Source organism: Stenella coeruleoalba, assembly GCF_951394435.1.
Source record: "Stenella coeruleoalba genome assembly, chromosome: 8".
Taxonomy (NCBI): domain Eukaryota; kingdom Metazoa; phylum Chordata; class Mammalia; order Artiodactyla; family Delphinidae; genus Stenella; species Stenella coeruleoalba.
The window spans coordinates 40,838,709-40,848,275 of NC_137154.1; positions in this window are offsets into that span (position 1 = coordinate 40,838,709).

A 9,567-nucleotide genomic window follows, 5' to 3' on the forward strand; every position below is an offset into this window, starting at 1 on the left:
TTCATTAAAAAAAAAGTTGCCAAAGATGTGACCCTCAGAAAACTATTTGAGCTGTTCTAGAGCATAGAAACAAAAGGAAAATTTTGAATGCTATTTTAGAATCAAAACAACAGCAAACATGGATATCAATTTAAAAGTCCTAAATAAATTATTAAGAAAAGATCCAGGGCTTCCCTAGTGGCGCAGTGGTTGAGAGTCTGCCTGCTGATGCAGGGAACATGGGTTCGTGCCCTGGTCTGGGAAGATCCCACATGCTGCGGAGCAGCTGGGCCCGTGAGCCATGGCCGCTGAGCCTGCGCGTCCGGAGCCTGTGCCCTGCAGTGGGAGAGGCCACAACAGTGTGAGGCCTGCGTACTGCAAAAAAAAAAAAAAAAAAAAAAGATCCAACACTACATTTAAAAATTAATACATTATGATCAAGTAGAGTTTATTCCAGGAATATGTGAATGGTTCAGTATTAGAAAACATTAATCATTTACAGAGAAAACTCATATGGACAAGCTCATAGATGTTAAAAAGGCATTTGACAAAATTCAACATTTAATAAAATACAAATTGATAGAATGAATACATGTATATATACACCTCTAAAACATACAATGTGTACATATGTAAATATGTGTATATATAATGTGTATTATATATACACATTCCAAAACTGATGTGAAAATAGTGGAGGTATCCCCTTAAAGTTAAGAACAAGAAAATGAGTCCACTTTCCCCATACTGTTTTCTTGTATTAAAGGTATTAGCTAGCACAATGACAACATTAGATTGCAAGACTTGAAAAGAGTAAAACTTTTTATTTGCAGAAAATATGACTATATTCCCGTACAGCCCATGAGAATAAATAGATAATTTAATAAAGTAATAGGATATAAAATTAAAATACAAAAAATCAATAGTTATTATATGTACAGCAACCATTAGATACATGGAAGAGAAAGTACCTTTTTACAAAATCAATAGAAATAGATGAGTGGGGAAAACATTAAAACATTCTTGAAGGAGCTGTAGAGGAGGAAGAAATTTTCCTTTTCATTTCAAAGTTCCTCTGGCTGATCTAAGAATTTAATTGACAGAGAGTAACAGAAAATCAAACAAAAATTAAATAATATGTAAAGTCTGCCTTTTCTCAGAAAATAACCAGGCTAAAGCAATATGCTGTAGAGACATATTTTAGGGTGGCAAATTCTGCTCCCCTACAGAGCCAAAAGGAGACTTTGACAAATGGATAGATATGTTCTTGGATAAGAAGACAACACAAAGATGTTGGTTCTCCCTTGGCTAAGGTATGAATTTAATGAGATCAGGTATTTTTCCCCATAAGACCAGACAAGCTGTTTCTAAAATTTACATGAAAAGTAAAAGAATAGCCACAAAAAAATAGCTGTATGGGGGTTTTAGCCCCATCAGGTATTGAAATATACTATAGAATTTGAATAATTAGAATATTGTAATAATGGCATGAACAGACCGACAAATAGAATTGAAAAGAAAGTCAGAAATAAATTCAAATACATAGAAGAACATCAAGTCTGTGGAACAAAGATGGAACTTTTAATAAATGGTATTGGGAGTTCTCTTCAGTTATTTGAAACCAGTTAAAAATTTGAACCCATATCTCATAGCATATGCCTTGATATACTACTGTCGACTGAAAAAAAATGCACAACTAAAAGTTGAGGATTATGCTTTATTTAGGGACATTATGAGGATTTAAGCCTGGGATACATCCTAAGGGAGGAGTCAGGATATATAGGAGTTTTTGCAAAAAAAAAAAAAAAGGTAGTCGAACATCAAAATATCAATATTACTGCTAATTAAGGAAAAACCAGACATCCCAAGTTAATGAATTTAGCACTTTTCTGTGTATGAGAAGATGCAAGAGTCTGGGCTTATTTAAATTCTTCCTTTGACATGTACGTTAACTATCTATGGCCAGTATCCTGTTTTCTCTCCATCCTGAACCCCCTCAGGGTGCGCTGTGCAGGTGAGGGCAAACTGCTGCAGTGGCTGAAGGTTGAATGGCTGCAACGTCCTTTGTTTACATTATTTTTTTTTTGAATTTTTGAATTTTATTTTATTTTTTTATACAGCAGGTTCTTATTAGTTATCCATTTTATACATGTTAGTGTATATATGTCAATCCCAATCTCCCAATTCATCCCACCCCCCCCACCCTCCCCGCCACTTTCCCCCCTTGGTGTCCATATGCTTGATCTCTACATCTGTGTCTGTTTCTGCCCTGCAAACCGGTTCATCTGTACCATTTTTCTAGGTTCCACATATATGCGTTAATATACAATATTTGTTTTTCTCTTTCTGACTTACTTCATTCTGTATGACTGTCTCTAGATCCATCCACGTCTCAACAAATGACCCAATTTCGTTCCTTTTTATGGCTGAGTAATACTCCATTGTATATATGTACCACATCTTCTTTATCTATTCATCTGTCGATGGGCATTTAGGTTGCTTCCACGACCTGGCTATTGTAAATAGTGCTGCAATGAACATTGGGGTGCATGTGTCTTTTTGAATTATGGTTTTCTCTGGGTATATGCCCAGTAGTGGGATGGCTGGGTCATGTGGTAATTCTATTTTTAGTTTTTTGAGGAACCTCCATACTGTTGTCCATAGTGGCTGTATCAATTTACATTCCCACCAACAGTGCAAGATGGTTCCCTTTTCTCCACACCCTCTCCAGCATTTGTTGCTTGTAGATTTTCTGATGATGCCCATTCCAACTGCTGTGAGGTGATACCTCGTAGTTTTGATTTGCATTTCTCTAATAATCAGTGATGTTGAGCAGCTTTTCATGTGCATCTTGGCCATCTGTATGTCTTCTTTGGAGAAATGTCTATTTAGAAATGTCTGCCCGTTTTTGGATTGGGTTGTTTGTTTTTTTAATATTGAACTGCATGAGCTGTTTATATATTTTGGTGATTAATCCTTTGTCCATTGATTCGTTTGCAAATATTTTCTCCCATTCTGAGGGTTGTCTTTTCGTCTTGTTTGTAGTTTCCTTTGCTGTGCAAAAGCTTTGAAGTTTCATTAGGTCCCATTTGTTTATTGTTTTTATTTCCATTACTGTAGGAGGTGGATCAAAAAAAGATCTTGCTGTGATTTATGTCAAAGAGTGTTCTTCCTATGTTTTCCTCTAAGAGTTTTATGGTGTCCAGTCTTACCTTTAGGTCCCAAATCCATTTTGAGTTTATTTTTGTGTATGGTGTTAGGGAGTGTTCTAATTTCATTCTTTTACATGTAGCTGTCCAGTTTTCCCAGCACCACTTATTGAAGAGACTGTCTTTTCTCCATTGTATATCCTTGCCTCCTTTATTATAGATTAGTTGACCTTAGGTGCATGGGTTTATCTCTGGGCTTTCTATCCTGTTCCATTGATCTATATTTCTGTTTTTGTGCTAATACCATATTGTCTTGATTACTGTAGCTTTGTAGTATAGTCTGAAGTCAGGGAGTCTGATTCCTCCAGCTCCATTTTTTTACCCTAAAAACTGCTTTGGCTATTCGGGGTCTTTTGTGTCTCCATACAAATTTTAAGATTCTTTGTTTACATTCTGTAAACTCTTTTTTTGTTCTGTTTAATATGATTTATCCTGGAGATCTCTCTATATTGCTACATAGAAAACTTCCTTATTCTTTATATAGCTGTACAATATTCTATTGCAGGATATACTATAGAAACATAAAACACAACATAAAAACAACATAAATCCTCTACAAGGCAAACAACACTATAAGTGGAAACAACCTGGGAAGAAATACGCAAATCTTATTGCAAACAAATGGCTAATCTCCTTAATACAAGAACACAGGAGAAAAAGTCTTAATAATGCATTAGAAAACATTGGTCAAAAGTCCAGTTATGACAGTTCACATAACATACACCACATTGTAAACATCTAAAAAGATAACTAAACCTTAATCAAGAAAAGAAATGCACATGTAAACTTTACTAAGATAACATATCTCATCTATTGTATTGGCAAAAATCCTAGAACTTGACTGTAATCACTATTGAGAAGGTTGTGCTGAAACATGCACTTTCATACATGGGTGATGAAAGTACAAATTTACACACATTTACTACGGAAGGGAATTTGGCATTATCTATCAAATAATAGATGTATTCACCTTTTGACTGAACAGTTCTAATTCTTAGGAATTTCTCCTGCAGATACACTTGAACACTTATGAAGAGACATAAGTGCCAGGTTGTTATTCTCTGATGTGTTATTTCTAATAGCAAAACGAAGCAAAAAAGTCAATGTAACAATACATATCTATCAATAGAGGAATAGTATATTCTGCCATAGAATATTTTACAGCTTTCTAAAGAGTTAGGAATTTTCTATGTAGCGATATGGAGAGATCTCCAGGATAAATCACGCTAAACAAAACAAAACAAAAACAAGGAAAAGCAACGTACAGCCTGTGATAGCCAGCCTCCAAAAATACCCTTAATTATCCTCACCTGGTACACACAAACTTGTTAATCACAGCTAGTTTGTATAATGAATAGCATGCGATGAAAGTGGTGGTGCGTGAATTCTAAGGCTTGTCTAAAAGCGTTGCAGCTTTTCACCTTGGTCTCCCTGACTGGGGAAACCTGTCACCATGTCATGATGACACTCAAGCAGTCCTGTGGAGAGGCCCACATGGAGAGAAAGTGAGGCCTCCCACCAGTTGCCCAGATCAACTTGCCAACCACGTGAGTGAGCCACCTTGGAAGTAGATTCTTCTCAAACCTTAAGATGACTGCAGACCCAGCTAGCATCGGATTGTGACCTCATGAGAGAGATCCTGAGCTAGAACTGCTCAGACAAGACATTTCTAAATTCCTGACTCATAAAAATTCACAATAAATATATTTGGTCTTCATCCACAGTTCCTGGCTCACAGTTCCCAAACCCTTGGGAGTTTCCTAAACTGTAAGACCAATGGAGCATGTTTTGTTACAGTATTTTGTCTCTTGTCCTCAATTCCTGAAAAAATGCTTCAGAGCCATAGAAGTGAAATGGGTGCCTTGTTATTCGTAACAAGCCTCTTTCCACAACAGTTGGGTTTATGTTAATGAGGTGATTTTGGAAAGTAAGTAAGGATGGGGCTGGTTATCAGGGGAACCACCTTGATTAGAGGGTTGGAACTTTCAACCCCACTCCCTGATTACCCAGGAGGAGAAGAAAAGTTCTGGAGGTTGAATTAATCACCAATGCCTAAGGATTTAATCAACCATGCCTGTGTAGTGAAGCCATCATTAAAATCCAAAAGGAGGGGTTTCAGAGAGCTTCCAGGTTGGTGAAGCAGAATGCCTCTACGTGCCGCCGTGCTGGGCTCCAAACTCCAAGAGGACTGAAGTTTCTTTGTTCTCAGCCTCACCCTGTGAATCTCCATCTGGCTGTTGATTCCTGTGCTTTAATATCCTCGGTAATAAACCACTCATCTGGTGAGTAAATTGATTTTCTAAATTCTGTGAGCTGGTTTAGCAAATTAATTGAACCCAAAGAGAGGGTAGCAGGAGCCTCTGATTTATAGCCAGTTGGTCAGAACAACATGGACTTGAGGCTGGTATTTGAGTGGGGGCCGTCTTGTGGGACTGAGCCCTTGTGGAATCTGATGCTATCTCTGGGTAAATAGTGTCAGAATAGAGTTGACTTGTAGGACACCCAGTTGCTGTCGGAGAATTGCTCGTTTGTGATGTGGGGGAAACCACATAGGTATTGGTTCCAGAATATTTAGGTTTAATTTAAAAAATAAAAGTTGACATTTAAAAACAATCTAAATTTCTTGTAAAATCCATATTTTCAGCGTTTCTTTTTAAAAAATATGATATTCCATAAATGCTGGGCTGGCCTTTTGACTAGCAAAAAACAATTAGAGCTGAGTTGTGGCTTTTTACGTGATATATACATGTGTACTACACGAAGTCCACATTAATTTGAATGTTCTATCTGGTCTTGTAGGTATTTAAATATGTGGCCCCCACTTCAAACATTGAAAGAAAGCTTTCACTTGGGTTCCCCTGTGAGTCTTTGCTTCTCCAGGCTAAAATATCATAGGTTCTTTTTTTAAATTTATTTCTCTTTTTGTTTCCTTAATTTTGGTCTTGAAAGGAATTCCATCAAACGCTTGCAGAATATTCACCCTCAGGTAACCAGTAAATTTGTCTTTGGGGAGCTGCTTAGGGAATCAGACCCTGGCTTCAGGTTATCAGAGTCAGGAAACCTGCATTCTAGTCTCAGCCTTGAAGCTGTTCCACTCCTTGCCATGCAAAGTCTGGTCCATGGGCCAGCAGCATTACCTGGGAGCTGATTAGTAATGCAGAATCTCGGGCCCACCTAGATTTGTGAATCAGCATCTATGCCTTAAGATCCCCAGGTGATTCATATGCACATAAAAGTTTGAAAAGCGCTGGTCTAGATGATAAGCTCAAGGAAGGCAGGGTTTTTTCTGTTTTCTTTATTATTTTATATCCACAGGACCTATCTAAAGTTTAGCACATGATGGCTGCAAAATCCATGAATCTTTCTCTGACCTTGAGCATGTCCAAACTTCTAGGGACTTTGTAAACTTCCAGGGACTTAATTGTAAAGTGGTGTAGGGAGAGAGGTGGTGAGTGGAGATGGGGTCAACCTTCAATGGTTGAAAAACTGACGTGAACATTAGAATCACAGGTGGTAGTGGTGGTTTTTATATGGTTGTCTTTGACCTACTAAGTCAAAAGCTCTGAAGATGGGTCATAGGATTTGTATGTTTTAAAATTTCCCTTTAAGTTCAATGTTTATTACAATAGCATATATTAAAAAATCTTTAAATGTCCCTCAAGAGGAAATGGATAAGTACAATGTAATACAATTCAGAAATTTAAATGAATGAAATAGAGCTACACATGTAAACATGAATAAGCCTAAAAAATTTTTTGCAAGAAGAAACTTGCAAAGAAGGTGTGAAGTATGGTGCTCTTTATTTAAAGTTTAAAAAGTGCATCTGTTTGTAATAGAAACATACTTATGTAGTAAAAGTGTAAAGTCCTAGATGGGAAAAATAAACACCAAGTTCAGGGTAGTTATCATACGTTCTTTATCTGATTTGGCTCTTATCACTCTTCTCTGGACTTCTAATTTACCAATGTTCCATTTATTTTATCTGGCTATTTCAGAATGGGGTGGATGCAGACAGTATATTCTGACGAATGCAATTTATGACACCCTTTGCCTTTTTTCTTTTTCTTAACCAGAGAAACATAGGTAATTGACAACAGCTTCCAGGGCTATTATCATTAGAGGGCTGATTAAACCAGCCCTTCTCCATTTATCCTTTTCCAAAAGCAGTTATTTGAATTTAAATGCAATGAATCATACTAACTCTTCTAGTGGTGGATATTTTATATCTTTTTGGATCTTCTTTGTCTTCATTTAGGCTGATAGTATTGAAAGGGCTATTAAGGGAAAATAGACTGAGACAAAGTGTTAGCAGCTGGATGGCACTTACACTGTCTGTCTTCCTGATGACGTTTAACTGTGAATATCCTCTTTAAAAACTTTCCTTTAAAAACAAGCAGGGAGCCCCCAGCAGGGGATTTTGACTATGTGTGAAGACTCAAGAGAATTAAAGTGTGCCTGGGACCCTGAACTTGGGGATCATTTCTAAGCTAAAATTGGTGACAGCAGAATTTGATGCTGTTCTCTGAAAATGCAGTAGAAATTTGTGTATTGATAGCATATGACAATAGTGCTAAACTTTCTATTTTGAAAAATATAATTTTTTCTCAATTCTTTGGGATTTTCCATTAGACAATAATATCGTCTATAAATAACGACCATTTTGTTTCTCCCTTTCCAATTATGGCTTTTATTTCTTACCACTGTGGTTAGAACCTCCAGTAGCATGTTGACGAAAAGTGATAATAGTGAGCATTCTTGTCTGTTTAAGGGAATGACTAACATTTCATCGTTAAATATGTCATCGACTGTTATTTCTTTTGTGCATACCCCACAAACCTAAGTTCCCTATATTCTAGGTTTATCTCTTTTTTTCCCTCCCATGCATCCATCCTTCTTTCATTCCTCTTTTGTTTCTTAAATGAGTGACTTTTATTATTTTTTGCATCCATTGAGATAATAATTCTTTTTTTCTCCTTTAATTGGTTAATGTGTTTAATTACATTAATCAAAAAAAATTTTTTGGGGGTGTGCCATGTGGCTTATGAGACCTGAGTTCTCTGACCAGGGATTGAACCTGGGCCCAGGGCAGTGAAAGCGCTGAGTTCTAACCACTGGACCGTCAGGGAATTTCCCATTATTCAATTTCTAATGTTAATCCTCCCTTGCATAACTGCCCTCTTGGCCTAATTACCAACCAAAGGCCCCACCTCCAAACACTGTCACATTGGGGATTAGGTTTCAACATATGAACTTGGGGGAACACAAAAATTTGATCCATTGTAATGACCTTTTAAGTCCAATATCTCTACTATCTGATAGTGTGGTTCTTAATCTTGGTTTCTTAGTTTACTAGTTCAAATTCTTAGGAGGAATGTGGCGGACTAAGCTTAGTCTATGGGTTGGAACTTGGGTTCGGTGTAAATTCTTGGATCAATCAACTCTGGCCTGAGGGGTGGGTCAGACCCTTGTGGTTCCAACAAGGTCGTCTAAACCACATGGAGATAGAAATTTTCCCAGAAAGGGGAGGTAGGCCATCAAACCTATCTTCTACCTCCCATTCAATCCTTAAATTGTCTTAGTGTTGACTTCAGAAGGTTAAGGCATTGCAGGTATTACTATCTACCTTTGTCCTGCCAAGCTCAACTGTAGGCGTTGGGGGGACCTTCACAGGCAAGCTCTGTCCCGCCCATTTCTGAATCAATGTACACAGTGTTAGCAGTACGTTGAGGAGTGTCCTATGTCTGCCAGCAGGTGGAGTCTAGAAATTAGCTGTAAGCGAAAAGTGTCTGTCTACCATGCTGGTCTCCCCTCACCACTTACTAAGGTTTTTTTTTAATAGATATAATTGATATATTAATTAGTTTCACGTGTACAACACGATGATTAGATATTTGTATATAGTGCAAAATGATCACCACCATAAGTCTAGTTAACATCAACCAAGGGAATGGCCACAGTCTAATTCTCTTTCCTTCCAGAAGTCTCCTCCTTGCATACTGCAACTTATGTGGTCACCAATGACCAAATGAACATGAACTTGAGCATATTGACAAGGAGATCTTGTCAGTGCCACCTCTGTGGCATCTGAGCTACAGCTCCAGTGAGTGTCCCGCCATGTGCACATATTTCTCTCTGCTGCTGGGCTGTACACAACTTGTAGAAGAAACATGGGATTCACCTTGTTTGTGTTGAAAATAAATATTTATTGAATGAGGGAATTAATAATGGATAATCAATGCTGAGCAGCATCTCTCTTGATGGAAAAGTTTATGGGCATGGAAAATGTTCCTTGATCAGTGAGTCCTCAGAGTCGTGGTTCCCAGGAAGGCACCAGTGCCAGGTGGTATCAGGCATCTTAATCTCGGCTCCCCCCATACAC